Source organism: Rhodamnia argentea, chromosome 4, assembly GCF_020921035.1.
Source record: "Rhodamnia argentea isolate NSW1041297 chromosome 4, ASM2092103v1, whole genome shotgun sequence".
NCBI classification, from domain to species: Eukaryota; Viridiplantae; Streptophyta; class Magnoliopsida; order Myrtales; family Myrtaceae; genus Rhodamnia; species Rhodamnia argentea.
In genome coordinates, this window is record NC_063153.1 from 11,479,937 (window position 1) to 11,502,411 (window position 22,475).

At 39.7% G+C, this 22,475-nt stretch overlaps 2 protein-coding genes and 1 long non-coding RNA gene across 3 annotated transcripts in view; 2 read left to right on the forward strand and 1 right to left on the reverse strand.

Annotated features, from left to right (window-relative positions):
* Nucleotides 1-22,475, forward strand: part of LOC115727986 (disease resistance protein L6-like) — a 449,825-nt gene that overhangs the window by 109,386 nt on the left and 317,964 nt on the right. The gene's annotated exons all lie outside the window — the stretch shown is intronic.
* Nucleotides 1-22,475, forward strand: part of LOC125314724 (cytosolic sulfotransferase 12-like) — a 49,066-nt gene that overhangs the window by 23,218 nt on the left and 3,373 nt on the right.
* LOC125314731 lies at nucleotides 2,141-10,127 on the reverse strand. Its single transcript, XR_007198152.1, has 3 exons — nucleotides 10,117-10,127; nucleotides 9,777-9,780; nucleotides 2,141-2,254 (listed from the first exon to the last, which is right to left on the reverse strand). It is a non-coding gene; the product is annotated as an uncharacterized LOC125314731 (long non-coding RNA).

Here is a 22,475-nt window from a genome sequence, read left to right on the forward strand (position 1 = left end):
AATTGTCTTAAGATATTTCCTCATGCTTTGCCCAAAAGAGGTGCTATTTCATAAACCGGTTTTAGTTCATTTCCTTCTGCTTAAGGACAATATTTTGGGGTTGGGGCTGTGTCTTGCTAAGAATGAAACTGGTTTTGCAAAGTTTCAACTCATTCATGAAATATGATGTCCAAAATGCTCATGAAATCTTGATTTCCTATTCGTTACCTGTTAGTCATGTGGATGGTCTTAATCTTGTGGGTTCTCACTTCTTTTCCTTCATGCAATGTTATACGGAATCTGGATACCGAATACATCTCGTTTAGGATTCAATCAGAGCTTGGTATTTATTAGAGGCGATAGCAAGTTCCTTACGCTTCTCACTTGCTCTCCGAAATAAAATGGTAAGTTTCATTTTGTGTCCCTAATACATGTTCTTATTTTTGCTTATGTTTGTCTAACCTTTTTAATTGTCAGTATAAGCGTGGAGGTCACATCCGTGGTGCATCTTCACAAGGAAGACCAGGCCCTTCCCATTCACCTTCTCCTTCCCCCGGCTCGTCCCCGGCCCTTTCCCTTGGCTTATCCCTAGCCCTTTCCTCCGGCTTGTCCCCAGCTCTTTCCTCTCACTCTCAACCACTACCCGCCGAAGGACCCATCCGACCTGAATGTACTTCAGTTCCACGTGCTTCTATTCCACCTTCTTCGGTGGAACACTCGCATGATGAGGGAAGCACACCCGAAGAAGATAGCCGGACCGTGATAAGGCCATTTGGAGATTCGTAAGTACTTTTTTTTAACGTACATGCAACATTTACAGTCATCCCGTTGTTTGGTTTTAGCTATGGATGTGAAATGCATTGTCCTTGTTTACATATTCGATGACGCTCTGCGAGTGGTGCGGGTACTTAATAAAATTGTGAATAACTATTGGAGGGGGTTGTGGATTAGTTATAGTGCCGCTCCAAGACAAGTGAAGGATTTGTGGTGGAACGAGTTCAAGGTAAGTTTTGTTCTTTTGTTTTCTCACAAACTAAGTTTGGCATAAATGAAATCAATTGTTTTTTCCATTGATTACAGCGAAAGTTCAGATGGGAGGAATCGGAGGAGGAGGAAATTAGAAGAATTTTTAAGAAAAAAGCTAGTGATCACATTCGCAACGTGATGAATAGAGCAAAGACACAAAATGTCAAGCCAGATTTTATCATCGGTGACGATTGGGCAAAAATGAAGACAAGTTGGGAGAGTGAAAAAAATAAGGGAAGGAGTGAACGTAACAAGAAGAATCGAGCTTCTTATTCTTTTGAAGGGTCTGCGACTTATGCTGGAGGCTCCATCAACATTGCAGAGCATAGAAAAAGAATGGTACGTTCTGATAAATATGTGGTAAGTTAGTTTAACTTAATTGCTCATTTATGTTTCAATTTTTTAGGCACATGAATTGGGGATGGAGCCGACGTATTTCGCTACATTTGAACAAACATTTCAAAAAAAAGATAAGACATGGACTAACAACCGAGCGAAATGTATTAAGGTATGTAAGGTTATCTACTTTTCACTTTATGGAAACACGGTTTGAAAACCATGCATGAATGCATTCAATGTTTATGGTAGTTAGATATATGAAGTTATTTTATTTTCATATATATTTTGTTGATGTAGGAAAATTATGATGAGCTGTTAATCAGTATGGCTAGTGGCAGTGCAAGTGGGAGTGCAGATGAACTTTCAGCATCCGACGAACGGGCTTTGTGGATGGAGGCAATGGGTGGGAAAATATATGGCCTAGGATCCATGTCAAGGGTGTGTACGGGAAAGGCGGCTGGAAGTTCTTCCTTCAAGACGGCTGCTTCAAAGAGGACACGTATGGAGGAGGAAATGACCCAACCGAGACATTTGCTTGAAGAGAAGGACGAAGAGATTAAATTGGTCAAAGACCAGCTTGCACGTAAAGATGAGCAAATCAAACAGATGGATGAGCGACATAAATCCTTCGAGTGTCAAATGCAGTCTCGGATGCAAAGGGTCATGCAACACCTTCAATTAAATGATGAACGGGTTCCTCCCGTACCTCCCACTAATGAAAGAGGTGATGGGCAAAGTGATGGGTGACATAATGAGGACGAGATTTCTGATGATGAAGAATTAATTAGAAGTCTTATCAATGGTTAAACAAGAAGCTGGAGGAGGTGGAGATGAAGACATGGTACACGATCAATTTAAATTTCTGAAGAAGGTATTTTGTTTTTTTCTAAGTTAGGATTTTAATTTTTATCTCCTTTAAGCCTAATTTTACTTAGCGAAGTCTCAAACAGATGAGCTGCAATTTTGACAATATCTATATAATTGGTCTCTTTGATGCTTTATTCTCTCTCTTTGTATGTCTTCTCTGCTTTTTTTTTTTGGGGGGGGTCAAATCTTTGTATGTTTCTTGAAAGAACTCTTATGGACCCGTGAATGCTCACCCAGGTAGTTGGGGCCGTAAAAGTGCATTATTTGGTAGCTTAGTCGAGGCACCACTTAGACCAAACAATAAGAGAAAATATCAAGTGGGTACTCATGAGTTTCATTGTTTGAAATATTCCTCAACATAGATAATTATTCACCCTAGATTTTCCACGGGGAATGAATGGCAATGATCCGAATCGTCCCAGCATCATGGAATCCCCGCTTCAAAGAGATATCAGCATAGTCCACCTAGTAGAGCAGCACATCAACATGGACCTCACTCGGGGTATTCAAGAAGTTCTACTCACAGAAGTCTTTGCTGGACCTGTTTCTTCTCCGCACTTGTTTGAGAAACCACCGGAGCAACATACGAGATCCGCATCCGAGGTCGTATGCAACTAGTATATCGAGAATATAGTTAAGGATATATCTAGTGCCGGAATCCTATTTTCTCCAATTCATAATTGCTTCAAGAGCACCAGCCTGTTGGAGGATATTTCATCGAGTCGATCCACGATCCAAGAGAATTACGAGCATTTGTTCGCATATTTGGTGGCTATGGCGTTGACCGTCTAGACAAAATGATGAAAGAACATACAGCAGCATGTTAAATTGCATTGACACGTCACCGAGGTCAAACCGTGAGATTCGGGAGGCTGTTGTTGGTAGCATGCAACCCAGTGATCGAATAGAAAGAGATGCCTGTCTAAAGCAGATTGTGGATATGGACACTTTGATTGGATTCTGCGTTCAAGCGGGTCAAGCCCTAGCTTTTGATCGGCTACTTGCTAAAGCAACTGGAAGCGTGCTTGAAGAAGTTGCACCGCTTATATACTCATTACTTGGTGGGGTAGTTAGACATATACCCGATGAAATACCGTAAAAGGAAGAAATCGAAGGGTAAGAGGGGTGGCAAACAGTATGGGTATTTGTGCCGATCACGATTCGGAGAGGTAAGGTCCATTATGGAAGAAGTCGGAGGTGCAAATGATGGTTCATGGACCTTGTTGCCATACTTGTTTGCTATCTTCATGACATCCAGCGTTTGGAGTATGATTGCCTTCAATATCGAGACAGGCGGCTTCAACAACAACATTCATTGCTTGGCAAGGTTGCTTTTTGTGTCCCGTATGCTGTCTTTTACATCCGTAAAACTAGTCTCCTGTTAATTCATTGGACTAGTGTTATGCTTAACAAACACCAGACTTGTTTGTGCATTGTCTCAGCTTAGGAGCACATGGCCCTTGCTATTGCCTATATGATAGTTATTTCAGCCATAATCTCTTCCATGCTATCATCCGGATTGTTTTCTTTAAATTAAACCGACAAACCGAACTATGTTACATTTTGGTTTGAAAATTGTTCCTGAAAGGAAAAGGTAAACCGATCATGTAGAGGAGTTGAGAGAATAAAATTGTTTATTTGATACTTTGGCCAGCTTGTATATGAATCAAACATTATATTAATCTTTTGAGGTGTCTTATGAGGTTAATTCTTGTTGCTGGTGAATGCGTGGACTGTGTGGTGCTAGGGAACATACTATTTCTACCGACTCTTGTTCTGTGCTTTCTTCCGTTATTACTTTTTATTTTGGCATGAGTGATTATTCGCTGTTATTGTGAACTTGTAAATTTTGAATAGGTAATTTGTGATAAATACATTGCCAAGTGGAGGTTAGGATGCTTAGTCAATGAAAACGTTGATCTAGCGTCCCATTGGCAAGTGCATTAATGCAATAATTGTAGGAAGTGAGTATGTTGGGATGGAGCACGAACACCGGTAGAGACAGTCTTACTCGAATGGCCATGTTGGTGAGGCATTAGATGCAGAAATACAGAGCTGCTTTTCTGCTGAAGCAAGCATAAGGACTTCAATGCAACTTTTTGTCAAGTTCTCTTCTGGGATTGTATTAGAGTCCTGGAATGAAATGAACCGGTAAGTAACATCTTTTCTATCTATACTGTACGTTCTTCAGTTCGCCACAACAACGCTAGAATGTTTACAGCAACTCAATTGTAGGGACAAGCATGCAAGGTCACACGTGCACATCACATAATTATTTATGTAGTAACTCGATTGTGTATCTTCATATCTGCATTTTCATGAGATTAATAAACAATGTTAATGCAGCCAATTGCCTGCATGTCCGGTTTCTATGAACCCGTCTACTTTGTCCTTCCCAATCTCTATATAAGCCTTTGCATGCCACTCTTCGTTGCATCAGCAGAGAAGTTGACGAGATAATCCTTTGACATGACAATCGGATGGGTAATTCTATATTGAGAAGCCAAGGGAAGAGATCCTATGAAGTTTCACCCTTAGACTTCTCTGGAAGATATGCTTAAGATTCTATTTGAATGGCGTTTGCAAGCATCTTATGGGATTTTTTGTTTTCACGGATGCACCTGGTCATCCAGTTGTATACCGCCCTACAGGTACCGATTTCTCCTCTTCCTTTCATCTAGAAATTTATTTCGTCAAGCTATCGATGGCTCTAATTTGTTTGCATAAAAATTATTCTTTTGTCGTTGACAAGTTTTTATGCCGCATTAGCTTGTGCTTGATAATGGTCGCATACCTTTTGTGCTAAAATCCTTAATTCAGCAATAGAACTTACTGTCGTTATATCAATGCATGAACCATGAACTTGAGACTCATCGATTGAAATTCGCATCCAAATGGAATCATCACGTGTCCATTCAAATAAGAATTTAGGGCTTGTCTGTTTAGAATTAAAGTACTTTCTGGTTTTTGGAGTAAAATATAACATATTATCCAAATTTTTCTAAAAATTTTGAAAAATATGTACATATACGAATTTGCGCATCAACATTCGTATATTGTGAAATTTTCAGGTGTTTAGTACTTAAAAAGATAGTCGAAGTATTGTGCTGCTTATTTTAGAGTAAACAAAAGGTAAAGGTGGATATAAACACACCCTAGCTCTAAAACACTGTATAGCTTGCCCAAAATTAGGTGTCAATTTCAAGAACAAGGAAAATTTATCACTTCCAAAAATATGATTCTTTCATTTCCTACCTCTCTCTCTCTCTCTCTCTCTCTCTCTCTCTCTCTCTCTCTCTCTCTTGATGTTTATAGTGAAATAGCGAAAGTTGTGCATGTCTCCTTGGATATTCATGGTTCCTGCCTTCAAGTGCTAGTTTAGTTTGCCCTATCAAGTTTTGTTCCTCTCCTTTATATTTCCTTTCCGACAACAATGGTTAGAAACGCATAGTTGCCAAGGTGCATGCATCCCGACAATACATATAAACAGGGGCCAATCGGTATTACACTCTCTGCTCCCTCGACTTTTTAGCGATTGGTGGGGGTGACCACTTTGCAATCTATTTGGATGGCGATCTATGAGACTTCTTTTCTTGGTCCTTGTCATTTTCTTTACCCCTCTCTGTACTCTCAAAGGGTTTCATTTTATTTTATGTGTAATTGCTTTCCCGAAGAAGAGAACTAACCACTATGTGGAAGTTGGTGACACGTAAGATTACCTAATGATTAATAGCTAATTGTTGCTCATTTTTTTTTAGGTTAAATGGATCTAGCTCAAGATCAGAAACATATGGGAATCCTTGTCTTGCACGTTCTCAAGACTTTGAAGTAAAGGAAGTTGAGGTAGGCAAGCTCTATAACATGCATGCTAGTGTGCTTTGAAAAGGGTATAGCACGTATTTTAAGTAACGCTAAACATACTAAGACTCATCAATAGAATTGGTATACTTAGTATCGTGACAGATTATATATGAAAGCTAAAAAGTCTGCCATATCATTTACTATACTGATTTTATAATTAGTCTTACTATAACTAGCATTGGTCATAGATTTTAGGTTATTTGGCCTCCTTATGTTCAGCCTCTCCTATCTTTTGCAGTTGTGGGGCTTCATATATGCTTCCAAGTACGAAGAGATGCTCGCTCTTAGCCGAATGGAGTCCCTTGGCATTTGCCGATGGTAACCTTTTGAATCATGAGCTAAACTTTCCGATAACTAGTCACCCGAAGCGCGGTGGTTGGGGAGTACCGATTACATCCGATTGTGTATATTTTCGCTGGCGCCGGATGATGAAATGGTTGCCTGCACACGGTGCACCGTTGAACGTGATCACAATGACCGATCGCCCCAGCTCTTGTGTGTCTTATTCTAAGGGTTGGGATGATCACACATCCAGTCCATTTTGAGTGAATGTTGATTTGGACTTTCTAACCCTTGTTTCTATTTGTTGTATAGTCCTCTACATGTTTTGCATCTTACCCTATATGTAGCAGGAGTGCACCAAAACTCAAAGTCAGGCCTCCTTATGTTCAGCCTCTCCTATCTTTTGGTTCCTCTTTTCCTTTTGGTTACTCAGAGTAAGGCATCATGTTTGAGACAGATGAATGTATTTTATATTATATTATTATAATATTTAGCTCTTATTACTTGCTTAATTAATGGTAACTATAAATTTTAGAATTAATTTTGTTTTTGATTAGATTTCAAATCAGAAAATCAAAAATTAACAAATTTCGTCACTAAATTCATCGCTAAAGAATAAATAAAAATTTGTATATCAGTCACTAATTAGTGATGGAAAGCGAAGTCCGTCGCAAATCTGGAATTTTGCGACGAAAATTTCACCAAAATTCGTCGATAATGTGTTTTGCAAGGAATTTTTGCGACGACATAAAATTTCGTGGCTAATACAGCATGGCAAAATTTGAGAAGGAAATTTGCAGATTCCTCGCAAATTTGCCACTAATTTTGCAACGAAAATAGGGTTGTTGCAAATTTGCGACAAAAGTCGGGTTCATCGCAAATTTGCGACGAGGGCACTCTTTGTCACAAATTTGCGACTAAAGAAAAATTTGTCGCACATTTGCGATAAATTACCCTTCGTCGCAAATCTGCGACGAAAACCGTGGTTGTTGCAAATTCACGACGAACAAGGCCTTCGTCGCAAATTTGCGACAACTATATTTTCGTAGCAAAATTCGTCTCAAATTTGCGACGAATTACGTTTCATCACAAATTTGCTACAACAGTTGCTTCATCACAAATTTGCGACAACCCTATTTGCGTCGCAAAATTCGTCGCAAATTTGCAACGAATTATGATTCGTCACAAATTTGCGACAAACAGTGTCTTTGTCGCAAATTTGTGGCAACCCTATTTTCGTCGCAAATTTTGCGATGCCGTATTAGCGACGAATTTTGGCAAAATTTTCGTCGCAAAATTCCTCGTAAAAAGCATGTTTTTTTGTAGTGAGAGCTGGGTTTTCGTGGATTGAGGGATGTTTTGTGGCCTGTTTGGAGATCTTTTTGGCTCCAGTCGATTATTAATACAAAACCAGGGGTCTCCTGTAGATCATTGGTATTCGGTTGCAAATTTAATTTCACCACAAAAGAGATAGACTAGCTACCTACAAGGGCCTCCGTGGCCTGTCCATTTGATATATAGGAACAGTGGGCTGCACGGATGCGTTTCTTATTTTAACATGTCGATACCCGCATGCCTTGCATCCCTTGTTGGTAGGAATCTTTGCCCCTTTCCCGACAATACCCTATACTTGTTTCACATCAAAGGGATTCCCGAGGTCCAGACGAGCCTCTGATAAAGCCTTTTAATGTCTTGTATAGGACCAATTTGGAGATCGTTGTGACTTCAGTCGATTATTGTTAGATTTAGCGAAACGATTTCGTTTTCCTAAGCAAAAAAACATTGTCTCGATCAAGTTTTTCCACGTCAACTCGCCAATCGTGCCGTGTAGGATGATGGGTGATGATTGGACCACTACGTCAGCAATTAAAAATAAAAATTGGCCAAAAAAAGTACATTGGAATTTCACGCAACTATAAAGGACTACATTGGAATTATTTCAGTAGGTTTGGGGCAACATTGATATCCAGACAATAGGTTTAGCGTTAAAACGATAAATTTCCCAAAGAGTTATCCATTGAAATTGCAATATCACAAATCCACATGTTGTGAATATTTGTATAATAAAATGGACAAGCATTAAAATCCACAAATGTTCATGTCCTTCCAGTCACGTTTTCCTTTGTACCACATCATTTCAAACAAATTTTTACCATGATTTAAAGCTAACATATAATTGATTCAATTATTAAATCATGAATAGTCATTTATTATTGTTTATAAAATCTTCTAATCAAATTAGTGAAACTAAACACTTGAGAAAATCTACTAGTGGAGGATGGCCTCCTACGATAAGAGACGGAACGCTCAAGGGAGAGCCAAAAGGATTTTACATCAAGAAAGTTCATGGGGGAATCTATTATTTATTATCTACACACATGCATAAAGTATAGGGAGCCTCCTACTTTCAAAGGCCATAAATTGATTATTGTATTTTATGGCTCTCATATTTCAATTTCAAAACTTGAATATTTCCATCTTATAAAGAAATCGATATGATAATTTCGCGAAATCTTTTAACTGTCATTTTTTTTTTTATGTACAAGCGATGTGTGCATTTTACTTTGGAGATGCAGGAGATGGTCAAGAACAATGGTCGAAGGAAGCATCTTTGTTGATGGTCGGTGTGCAGGAAGAAATCTCCAGCGAGACGTGAGTTTTTCAGACTTCCCCATGGTGGAGCAGGGCGGGAGAGAGAGAGAGAGAGAGAGAGAGAGAGAGAGAGAGAGAGAGACTCAAAAGCAAATATTAGCAAGGAAGAGATGATAATTACTCTAATACGTGCAATTAAATTTTGAAAACTCACCAATTCCTCTTAAATGCCTAGAAGCCATCATCATTCTCTTCACGGTCACGGACTCCGACAACATAAAAATTTTAATTTTATTTTCTTGATTGGGGAGATGTGCAAATATAAATGTCAGTGGTGTGATAAGACGTTACAAAATAAAAAAAACACCATACATAGTTTTTGCAACCATAAATGATTAAAATGCCAAATACAAGATCATAATGACTCACTTGGAAATCAAAGAAAAGTACGTACAATTTAAAAGTCAGTCATGCACACAATTATAGTGGATTTACTGTTCTGGAAATGGCTGGAAATTCCTGATTTTCCAAAAATAAATGGGATATGGTTTTTCTTCTTATGATAATTTCAGGTCGTCAATTCTCATAATTTCAAAATACTTCAGAATCTTTGAAATAAAGAATGGACTGTGAGCCGTTTAAATTAGTTATTAGAGGCCAGACCCTCTTTTTTTAGATATTCTTCAATACAAGCAGCGAGAACATCGACATGAGAGAATCCTACTCGACAATTTCATTAGTCAGAGTTTCATGGAAAACATTTATAAAAGGAAAGAAGCATGGCTTCATCTTCCCAGAAACAACAGTTTCTTTCACTGATTTTGATGCACAAGTCTAGCCCTAACAATTAGACAATCATAGCTTATGAAAAGAATTAAGCAAAACAAGAAAATATCTCATTGCTTATCAGATGATATTGAATTAAGCAAGTACATATCCCTCCACTAATCTCTACAAAATAGCAACAGTTAATCACGCATAAAATAGTTAGAATGAAGTTCACCAAACCAAATGCTAATCACTTGTGATGGGTGTCATTTGATCCGTTGGGATTTATTGAGATTAGCTCTGTCGAGCGTATGCCGAGCAACGGGTTTGATTGCACCATGCCTGTTGAGAATCAAAGGCGCAACGCTTGCTATCAAGTCTCGATCCAAAAGTTTGATCAACAACTATTGAAGGTGAAAAACTCACTTGATAATTCTCACACAAGAGAAACACTCAAGGAAGGAGATGAATGAACTACTCTATTTGCTGAATTCACCTTGTTCACCTTACGTAAACGATTACAAGACTCGCCTATATATAGGCATCTTACATGACTCTTTGACTACGCGACCTTTTGACCGACTCATCTAAAATTCCAAGAAGATAAACACCTAGAAACACAAACGGTCGCCATTGAGAATGTGACGCCCGGGAAATTTGGACTATGTAAATTTGCCCGAATTCAATAAAAAGAAGAAGTTGAATTTTAATCGGTGCAAATTTTGGGATCGCAAGGACATAAGTGACGATTTTTGGACGAGTCCCGAAATGTTGTTCGATTTCGATTGGGTCTCGAAATCGTGGTCACCGCGACTTAGGATTTTTTTTTAATCGTCGCGCCTAAGCCTTTTTCCCGAACCGACCCTACCCGTAGAAATCCAAATTTATTTTCTATCGGTTGAGCCAAAAATCCGATCAGTCCCGATTTATTGAATTACTCTTCTGCCCCTCTCAATAATGCACATAATGCCAAAGCAATTTAAATCCATGGTGGGCCCCTTTGGTCAAGTCTTCTACCAACCCATCACCATCATCTTCTCTCTCTTCCTTTTCCTCCCCCACCTCCCACGTGCTCTCACCCCCTCTTTCTCTCTCTCTCTCTCTCTCTCTCTCTCTCTTCTCTTTCTTTCCCCCTTTTTCCTTCTTTTCTGCCGTGTGATCAGACCCCTTTTTCCCCCCCCCCACTTGACTTTTCCTTCTTCTTCCTTCTCCTTCCTCTTTCCTTGTGCACGACAGCCCCCTCCCCTCCTCCTGTTCACTTTCTTCTTCCTCTTCTTCTTTGGTTTCTGTGCGACGCCCCCCCACCAAGAACCGAAGTTGCAGCTGCTTCGCCCGGCCAACTCCATCGCCGCGCCACTTCGTCGCCCACCAGCCACCACCGCAGCTCCGCCTTGCGTCGCCGCCCCACCAGCAACCAAGCTCGACGCCGCGACGGCCAAATCGCCGAGATCCCGCGACTTCATCCCTCCCTCTCGGCCTCGTAGCTTCACGCCGCTCCTCCACCGCACCGCGCCGTCGTCGACCGTCCCACCGTGAGCCGCCACCATCGCTCAAGCCGCGAGATCCGAGGACCCGAGACCTCACCCAACGCCGACCGAGCCCCATCACCTCGGCCTCCGTTGTTCCTTGCCCAAGACCCACTAGATTTGGGTGTCCCGACCGCCGGAATCGCAGCCCCGCAGTCGTCCCAAGAGCGTGGAGCCAAGATTTTCCGTTCGGGTGAACAGTGCCGTGAACAGTATTTTCCGCGCGTGAGTAGTGAATTTCGGCCCCAACCTCGAAAATCGTGCCCGACCCAACCTCGACCGCCATTGTTTGTGAGTTGACCCTAATCCTTGGTTAGGGCGCTAATTGCGCCTAGAATTAGTTAGCTAGTCAGTAGGGAATTTAGGTAGATTTGATTATGGTCGGATTAGTTAGAAACTCGGTTTAGGGTAAATGACCATAATCGATTAAATTAGAATTGTCTGTGGCTAATTGTTGTTAAATGAATTTGACTGTTTGTTGTGATTTGATCGCGAGCGAGCGATAGGTTAAGGACGAGCGATCGATTGGCGACTATAAATCAAATTGGTTAATTAATGACTCTGGTACGAAATTGAGCCTTTATGTGGCCTAACCAAATTGGTTTATTCGTGTTGAATTGATGACTTTGTTTGGGCGGATCGCCGTGTTGAAATATTGAACCGAGTACCTTGAATGCTCATTGAGTGAATTGGCGTTCGCTTGGGAATTAATTGTCCCATGTGTCCTTGCAGCGTTTATTTGGTAGTCTGCATATGCATATGACCGTGTGAAAGATCAAAGACATATTTTAGCATGAAAATGGCCTTGGGCCGAGTCTTTGAGCACGTTTGTGTGAGCATCCGGCCTAAATCAAAGAGAATAAATTGATTGATGTGTCGGATGTGCTGTATAGTCATATGACTGAACGATGATGGGTTTTCCTGGCAAGTTCGTCTTGTACACATAGTACACACCGTACCATTTTTATGGAACCACACGACTTGCCGTAAGCACGATAATTCATGCCCCGTATGGTACGTACGGTTTTAAGGGATTATCGGATGCCGGTCGCAGCTTGTGATGGACCGAAGCCCCGTATAGGGATGCCTACTTGCCGTGCCGTGCAGGGTACATTGGATACACTGCTTGTAGTAGCCGTTGCCGAGAGGGAAAAGGAACATAGCCCGGTCCCGCCGGAAGAATGCGGGATCGCATTAATTGTGAGAGTCGATCACGCCGGTCGCGTGGATCCTCATCACTGTGGCGCCAAGGGCGCGATCATCGTTAATAAATGGACTTGTGTGGTGTCCAGTGCATACTTGTGAGTGTGATGCGTGTTCGGATGGTTGTCTGATGTGGCTGTTGAGTGGAGTCAAGCATTGCATTATGTGTGGCTCAAGGTCGGTAAGTATGCATGTGGGTGATTATTGCCATGTAATATGATTGTTGGATATATGGTTATATCGTGAATTTTTATAATCCTCGTGTTTAGGAGGTTACGGGTGAATTAGTGTCCTAACCGAGCTTAAGCTCGATTCACCGAGATTTATATCTCACCCCGTTGTGGGAACCACTTTCGGATCCCAAGTGATGGAGCTTTGCGGATACCAAGGCCAGGTTGAGGGTAGTCTTTTGGAGTAGATGAGAAGTTAACCTTATCGGACCTAGTAACCTTTTGAGGTCTTAGTGAGCCGCCCCGAAGTATGGGGTTGTATATATTTCTGTAGCTCAAGAGGGTTAAGACTCATCCGCCGTCTTGTAACTGTACATGTTACCTTTTGATTATTTGCCTTGGTATGTATCTCCCGCTATGCTATCCCTGTTTGGTTATATGTTGTCGGGGAGTAAATCGTTTCCGCATGCGTATATAGTTATTAGGTCGATAACGCGCCCGTGACGTTATCCTTCGTGACCTCGTGGCGGTTTGGTAGGGATGTCGCGGGCTCGAGAGTCGGGGCGTGACGGAGAATTTAAAAGACTCTTGAAGGGAATGATACAATAATGACACTTAACACGTTCATCGAATAGACGTCCATCGAAAATCAAAAAGTCTATCAACAATGAACAGTCAAGACTAATCAAGAAGGATCTAGAGATAGGCGGTGACTTCTTTAATACTCCCCTCACCGACTCCCCTCACCGACTACTCTCTCTAAGGACGGATATTGCGACCATACCAAGTTGAGTTCAAAACTCTTCAAACTTTGCAGTTCCAAGACCTTTGGTGAAGATATCAGCAACTTGATCACATGTCTTGGCGTATTCCATCTTTATATCGCCCTGTAACACCTTCTCTCAAAGAAAACAGTAGTGCACTTCCACATGCTTTGTCCTGGCATGGAAAACTGGATTTTCTGCCAAGTTTATAGCAGATAGATTATCACAACACAATGTCATCGAATAATCTATCGATTGATGAAGATCATCCAATAACCGCACTAGCTACGTACTCTTCCGAGCCGCCATTGCTGCTGCTCTATATTCAGCTTTTGTCGTAGACAGGGACACAATCGGCTGTCTTTTACCGCACCAGGTTACCACTACTGATCCAAGATTAAATGAGTATCCTATAGTCGATTGCCGTGTATATCGATCTCAAGCAAAGTCGGCATCACAATGACCGACCAACCCACCCGATGAGGCTTTCTTAGACAGAAGCCCAAAATCAAACATCTTCTTTACATACCTAACGCTTTGCTACATCCAAATGAGGTTTCCGTGGTTTCTCCATGAATCGGCTTACTACTCCCACTGCAAAAGCGATGTCGGGCCGAGTTATGGTTAGATAAATTAGACTACCTACCAATTGTCCGTACATGGTCGAGTCTTCTAGCTCTCGTCCTTCATCGACACACAACTTTGCATTCCCATCTAATGGAGTGGATATAGGTTTGCAATCAAGCATCCCGAATTTTTTCAAGAGATCTCGTGCATACTTATGTTGACATAAGAATAGTCCTTCCTTTGTTTGATCAACCTCGAGCCCCAAAAAGTGTTTCAGCTCTCCAAGCTCCTTCATCCGAAACCGCATGGAGAGGTTGGCTCTGATTTGGCATATCACCTCTTCATTATCTCTAGTGATGATGAGGTCATCCACATAGATTAATACAACTGCAATCTTTCCATCTTCTGCCTTCACGAACAAGCTTGAGTCCGCTAGAGCTATAGAATAACCGCCTTTCAACAAGAATTCTGCAATCTTTCCATACCATGCTCTCGGGGCTTGCTTTAAGCCATAGAGTGCTTTCTTTAGCTTGTAAACATATTCTGGATGAGTTTTACTCTTGAAATCATCCGGCTACGCCATGTATATAACTGGATCAAGTTCTCCATGCAAAATTCCATGGACATTCAACATGCTTCGTGACCTCCAAACACTCAATTTATCGTGTTGTCATGAGATTCAAGAATTGTTGGAGCTTCCTACAAGTTTGACTTGTCTACTTCTTAAATGTGAATCATTGCTAGTCCCTAATCTGTCTAACCTTACAAGTTTGGTTGAACTGCGACATCACTTGCAACTTAAGTTGGATTGGGAGGTTGTCCAGACTGAAAAAGTTAGAGTTGGATCTGTTTGATGTCCATGCATCTCCAGAGTTAGCTTCTCTTTCTAATCTGGAAGTGCTTCTTTTGAGACACCTATACTTAGTGCAGCTTCCTTCCTCCGACTGGAGTTTGAGAAATTTGTCAACTTGACAGTTCTATGGGTGTGATGTGGAAGACATTCCACTCGACGGACTCCAACGACTGGAGATATTAACTGTTCACAGTTGTAAACGGCTTCAGAGATTGTCCATTCCTTCGGGACCAAGGGAGCTATGACAAGTGGATGTGTCAAAATGTCCAAAGCTAGTTGAGATACAAGTTGTGGGTCTGTCGAAATCATTGGAACTCTTGAGAATTAAGATGTGCAAATCTCCAACAGGCATAAGCGGTTTATCTTACATGAAGAACCTGGAAACTCAATAACTGTTATGTACTTACTAATGTTGAGGGCCTTGACGAGGTACAGTCTTTGAAATCCTTGGAGGTCACGTAATGCACGTCATTGAGAAGCTTGATTGAGGCATCTTGTACAAAAATACCAGATGATTGCGTCGTATTTATAATGTGGTGTGGAGACTATCGATTCTATATCGGAAATGCCTTTCAAGAGTTACAGAGAGAAGATTCTTCTGAATATATCAAACAAGATACGACATATTCTTCATCATTCTGTGGGACTTTTGTTTACTTCCCTTTTAGGCCAAACATCCCCCTTTCTTTAGCGATGCAATATCCCCTTTTAAAGTTGCCATTTTTTTTTGTCACACTGTAATTTCTTAGGTGGCTAATTTATTTCCTTCGTTTTCTGGTGTTGGATATTTGCGGTTCCTAAAGCAATCTGTCCTCCCTCTTTTGAGGTTCCTAGCTTGTGTTGTTACTGTAATTACTTAGGTTGGAAACTTTTTTGTCTCTTCGTCACTTTTCTCGACTCGCGTTCTTGATGTTGGATAGTTTTGGTTCTTTAATTACTATTGCCGGTAAACTCATTGAATCATTCCTTAAATATTACTCATCAAAATTGCTTTCATAGACTAGATATTAGATAATGGATCACCAAGTATAGATGTCAAAAGCAACATATGATGGTTTTTTGTCTACTAAATTTTTCTTATAATTTTGCAATAGGCATCATAAATGCACAAACTTAATGTTTTATATAATAATAGTACTTGTGATTATTTGATTTGATTATTGCATTAATAAGCTGTGGAGAAATTAATGTCAGATGATTATATCGTAGCTGTACAAAAGAACAAATAAAAGAACTCATTAGATTCCTCCACGTGTCGCCACATGGGAAAATGAATGATGAACAACGGGCAGTTTATTCATACTACACGATCAGTACCTCTGCAAATTCATAGTACATGATTATTTCAAAGTAAACTAAATCACATATTGCTTAAATAAATAGTCATGTGTTACGTCAGGATGTAACTTTTCTACGAGCGAACATATTATTTCACTAAAAAGTTCAACTTTTGGACAAAAAGAGACACTAATTGATGTTGAAGCAACCACCTACCTGGGTGGTGCCGCTGGAGCGCACACTCTTCCTCTCGCAAAAGGTCGAGTGTTCGAATCCCGGGCGTTGCGGGGTGACTTTCCCGGTGGCACGTGTGTGGTGGCTAGCACGTGTTGTCCCCAGGGTTTACCGAAAAAAAAAAATTGATGTTGAAGCATATTACTTTAGATTAAGAAAGAATACAACATAAGACAGACTATCATAGAACGATGTAAAACAATGTGTCCCACGTTTATGGTTTTTCACGCGAAAAGTAGAAAATATAGCTCCTTTTTAGGCTCCATTTGTTTCATGGAAAAAAACTTCTCGAAAATCATTTTCTAGATTTTCCTGCATTTTGTTCACGGAAAATAAGCTAGTCTAGTAAAACATTTTCCGCCCATGCAAAAAGTCCCTCCAAAAGTGAGGAAAATGTTTTCCTTTTTTGAGAAATGAATATTATTTTCGTGTCTTTTCTTCCTTTTTCTTTCATACCTCTTTTGTTTATAATTATTTTTTCACTTTGTTTTCATTTTTTATTTATTTGTTATAAATTTGAAAATTTTGTATTTTATATTTTGTATTTCTCTTTTTCTTTTTTTATTTTCTTCTTTTTTCTTTCTCTTTTCTTTTTTTTTCTTTTCTTCTTTTTCCTCCTTCCTCCAGCCGCCGCTCCTTCCTCCTTCCTCCGGCCACCCTATGATTGGCCATGACTTGGCCAAGCAAGCTTGAGGCTAGCTCGAGACCGCCGAGTCACGAGCTTGCCCTATCTAGGAGCTCACCAGCCATGGCCGACCACGAGTCGCCGGATCGGGCGAGCTCGAGGCTCACCAGCCATGGTCAAGCTTGAGCTCGCTTGCCACCGGTTGCCGGCCGTCGCCGTAGCCGGCGACCCGCTGAAATCAAAAGAAAAAAAATTAAAAAGAAAAAAATAAATAATTAAAAAAATTGAAATTTTTAAAAAATAAAAATGAAAAGAATGAACAGAAAAATAAAAAAAATTATTAAAATGAGTTCATGGAGGAATCTTATTTTTCATACCAAAAAAACATTTTTTTGGGTCTCTTTCATAGTTTAGCCAAACACTGGAAAACATTTTTTGAAAGTCTTGCATTTTTCGCGAAACAAATGAAGCCTAAGAGTAGATAGCTAACATTAAAAGATAGTGGTACATGAAGTACATAATCCAAAAAAGAGTATATTATTGTAATTAAAGTGAACATAAGATGAAGGATTAAGTTCACTAAAACAATGACATTAAAGTTAGAAACAGAAACGGAACTTGATATGGAATTAGAATAGCAAGACTCTTACTTCTTCTTCTCTTTTTTTTTTTTTTTTTCCTTTACTTGGCATGGTATGGGATAATTAGTGTAAATGATGCTGAATTTTAAAGAAACAAAATTAGTAAATTGTACTAATAATCAAACCTTCAAGGTTATGTGGAACAAAGCATAAGGTGCTGTATTGGGTTTCGGGTAAATATGATCCAAATACGTATGTTGTTTGGTCTCACGTTGAACTTGTTATATCACAGTTTGAACGTCGATTCACAATCCTATTCCACCTTGGAGTGAAGAAGTCAGTGATGGGTTTGAGTTTGTTGGTGGAATAAAGAGGAAAAAAGAAAATGTCACCCATAATTCAGTGACCCTTAAAGGATTGATTGCTGATGTGAATTTTTTCGGCTTTCATTTGAAGAGAATGTGGTACAAAACTCCCGTGTGAATATCACGATTTGCACATAGAGATCGAGAGTGACGAGGAATTGAAGGGAATGGTACAACTAGCATCCAAAAGTGGATTGCTTCCTTTTTATGTCGAGGGAGAGGCAATTCCTTTGTACGTCGAGGTAGAGGTAATACTTCAAAATATTTTTCATTTTACACTTATATGTTTACAATCACTTTATCTTATGTCGATAATTCTCGATTTATTACTAATTCAAATGTTTCACAATAAGGTAATTTTGCAAATTCTTGTAAATCTTAGTTTGACTCACACGTGATGTGTGCAATTTTGCTAGCACGAGAAGTAAAATGATATCTTGAAACAAGATATCTATAGAAAGAATTTTTTACAGATCGTGGCAAATCAAAATGATAAAGAAACATTTTACAAATAAACTTCTTATATATCGAGTAACATGACTAGCTTTTTAAGAATTACATTATTAAGTTTTAAAATGATTTAAGAACCTAGATTATATTTGTAACCCAACTCAACCGGAAATATGACATAGTTCATATACAAATATTTGCTGATATCAGCGTAGGGCAACATGTATTGGAACATATATTATAGCAGAGCTATACGAAATGATAGAATTCAAGCAGTTGAATCTTATAGGGAAATCTTTAGTTTTAGGACTAGTGATATGATTACCTACCTTCATAAAAAGTTTTCTAGGAGAAGAAGTCGACCATTAAATTAAATAAAGATTTACGACCATATACAACATATCGCTTATTTTCACCGTCAGCTGGATAATATTGCAAGATACAAAGTAATCTTAGGAGCAATACTGATCAAGACGTGGACAAAGTCTTATTTGAAGTACGTAGACGTGGTTTCTGTGTATCAATATGTATTATCAAGCTAAATGTTAGCACTATAATATTATAAAAGGAAGTTTTCTAGAAGAATTTCTATTGACCCCTTTTTTGAGTAATTATAGAAGTACAAAGCAAATGTTCCACAAGCGACCTAATCCTTGATTTGATGGTTAATGAGGAAGCGAGTGTTACAATCCTTAGATCAAAAGTTAAATAATCATATTGGGATGTGGTTCATACTCCCCATTGATAGAAAAGCACGGGAATCGCTGATTGAGGTCCGAGGGAGCTGCCTCGGGAGGGGTCTCAAGGGTGTAACGCCCCTTGGACACCAGAAGACTTTAATTAATTTAGCTTATTTTTAATAGTAGTTTGAGCTTACACTCATAAATAGCTACTGCTACATGTACTATTTTTCCCTTGTGATTGAGAGATATGAGAGAGAGGGGTCTGATATGCTAATTATCATGGACTTCTTTGCTAGACGTAGCCCTAGTTTAAGGTGAATTAGGATAAAATCGTATGTCTCGTTTTCTTTTTCTCGCTTTTAAGCTTTATTTCGTTGTGATTGAGTGCCGCATCCTAACAAATCACTATTTGCGAGGTTTATTTGCACTGGCATTCTCATATTTCTTCTTCTTTTTTCCTTACAAAAAAGAATCTGTGGTGAGCTCCTACTCCTAGGTAGGTAAATATCAAACTTATTTGAAATTTAGCTTAAGAAAAATAAAATAAATTCTCATTGATATTCCACTTGGCATCCGCGCGTTCGATCTCAGATTTTTCTCTAACTAATGAATGATGTCTATGCCGTACTTGATTCGGGTAACTATGCAAAAACATCTAATATATGCCCAATACATATTTTATTTGGCTCTCATATTGAACTTGTTACAATACAGCTGAAAAATCTTTTCACAATCAGCTACCACCTTGGAGTAAAGAAGTCAAGTGAGGAGTTTGAATTTGTTGGTGAAATACAGAGGGAAAACAAAGATGTCACCCTTGATTCAGTGACATACGAAGGATTGGTTGCTGATGTGAAAGGTTTCGGCTTTCATTTGGAAAGAATGTGGTACGAGGCTCCTGGTAAAGACAGCCAGTTGCTCATAGGGATTAAGAGTGATAAGCAAGTGAAGGGGATAGCACAACTTGCAACTAGGAGAGGATTCATTCATCTGTACGTCGAGCGAGAGGTAGTAATTGAAAATTTCTTTCACTTTCCATGCATATGTTTACCGCTCTTTGAAATAATTATGAAAAAAAGACTTAAATCTATTGTACGAATGCCAATTTGATCTTAAATATTTTAATTTAGCTGATTTAGTCCTAAATCTTTTCACAATTTGTCAATTAATCCTTTCGGTCAATTTTGACTTGAAAGTGCTGATATAATGACATCAATCCCAAGAAGCACAACCGGCACTAATGTGGACAATTTTTTTAATTATTATGTTATTTGCATTAGTATTTTTTTCATTATGCCCGACCACCTAGGCCCTATCCGGCCAAGGTCAAGGGTGCAAAGGCCATCTCCAAATCTAGGCGAGACCCTTGCCGTGAAGGCCTCCCCCATGTTTGGGCAAGGCAACCTACACTACCACATTGCAAAAACGAACATAAAATAAAAGAGTCAAAACATTAACAAGAATTAAAAAAATTTTAAATTGTCTACCTTAGCAACAATTGTGTCTACGTCGGCGATTTGTGGCCAAAGTTAGTGGAAGAACTAAACTGACAAATTGTTAAAATATTTAGGATTAAATTAACCAAATTAAAAGGTTTAGGACTGATTTGATATCCGTACAATAGATTTATGATTTTATTTTGTTGATAATTTTCCCCAATATCTTTATAGTGTGTCAATATTTCTCCTTCAATTATATAACAATTTGAAATGTTTCACAATAAGACGATCTTACAAAATCATTTAAATGTTAATTATTTTCATGCACGCAGTATGTTAGTTTAAATCTACATCACATACTTATCTAAAGTTGAAACTTAGTCATTAGATTGAAAATCCAATAAGCACTACGGATATTCTACTGGACATCTAAATATTTAATCCTAAATCTGTCTGTAACTAATACATGGTATCTGTGCCGTACAGGATTTTTGGGTAAATATGCAAAACGTTGGATATGTTTCAACTGCATATATTGTTTGGCAATCCCACTGAACTTGTTCCTTGACAGATTTCCTTCACAATCCGATTCCACCTTGGAGTACAGAAGTCCAGCGAGGGATTTGGGTTTGCTGGTGGAATAAAGAGAGAGAACCAAGATGTCACCCCCGATTCAGTGACATATGAAGGATTGATTGTTGACGTGAAAATTTTCAGGTTTCGTTTGAAGAAAATGTGGCATGCAACTCCTGGCGTATACCGCGATTTGTTCATAGAGATCCAGAATGATGAGCAAGTGAAGGGAATGGTGCAACTAGCATCTGATAGAAGACTGATTCATTTGTACGTCGAGGGAGGTGTTGATAGTGAGTGGGAGGGAGAATACGATGACGAGACGATGGAAATGTTGACAGAGGAATGGACAATGAAGAGTGACGTGTATTCCGATGAGGCGGGGGCTAGGTGGGATATTTCATGTCCCGATGAAGATTTGGACTCTGCATCTGTGGGTGAAAGCGGAACTCATGGCACCTCCTCCATTGATGATTTCAAGTCAAAGCCGGGGAATGCTGAATGTTTTGAGGCTACGGGATCGATTGCAGAGAAAGGTATGGACGGTGTCCAAAAACAGATGGAGCTCAATGGAGAACCTAGAGATGAGGAGAGTGCCAGAGGTGTGACCATCATATCTCGGATTCCCTCGCAGCTAGCAGATATTTCGATACGAGAACTCTATCTGAAGTTTCGAGGTGGTCAGCAGGAGTGGATGAGTTGGAGCGATTGTTGAACGCAGATGTGTAGATGGATGATTTGTGAGGCAGCGAAGGAAGTGTCCGGATGGAGATCCATGGAAGAGACGACGGCTGTTGTGAGCAGCTCGAGGGAGTTAAGTCGAGGAAGCTTCAAGGTGCTTCAATGTTCAGCCTGTAAGATCTCTAAGTACCTCCTTCGGTGCGTGCTATAAATCATCTAGGCTGTCACGGTGCACTAGGCTGGAGGCAAAGCATGCGTCACGTGCTTCACATGTTGTTACTGTTGGTTGTTTGTATAATATTGAATTTGATCTTTCACATGCAATTGGGAGAATGTATACATTGTGATGCTGTGAAATTGATTCTTTTGGTTTTGTTGGGGTCAACATACATTTGGTTTTATTTCAAGGAAGATAATTTGTGTTTGTGAGACATTTCAAGTGCAATTATGGGAAACAAAAGCCTAGACCTATTGCAATTATGCCAATTCAATCTTATATATATTTTTATGTCATTTCACTCCTAAAATTTTTATATTTGTGCCAATTCGATCTAGCGGGCAAACAGTGACATAGAAATTTTTTAGTAGTATTTTAATAGTTTTTTATTTCTTTTTCCTTTCTTTATCTCTTTTTTTTTTCGGCAGCCATTGTGGCCGGTGAGGCTAGGCTCACCCGCATCTTCGTAAGGTGGCTGCGGGTGAGGGGTTCATCGCCTCACCAGGTGGCCGGGGAGCCTTGGCTAGTCTAACCGCATTTGGCAGTCACGGC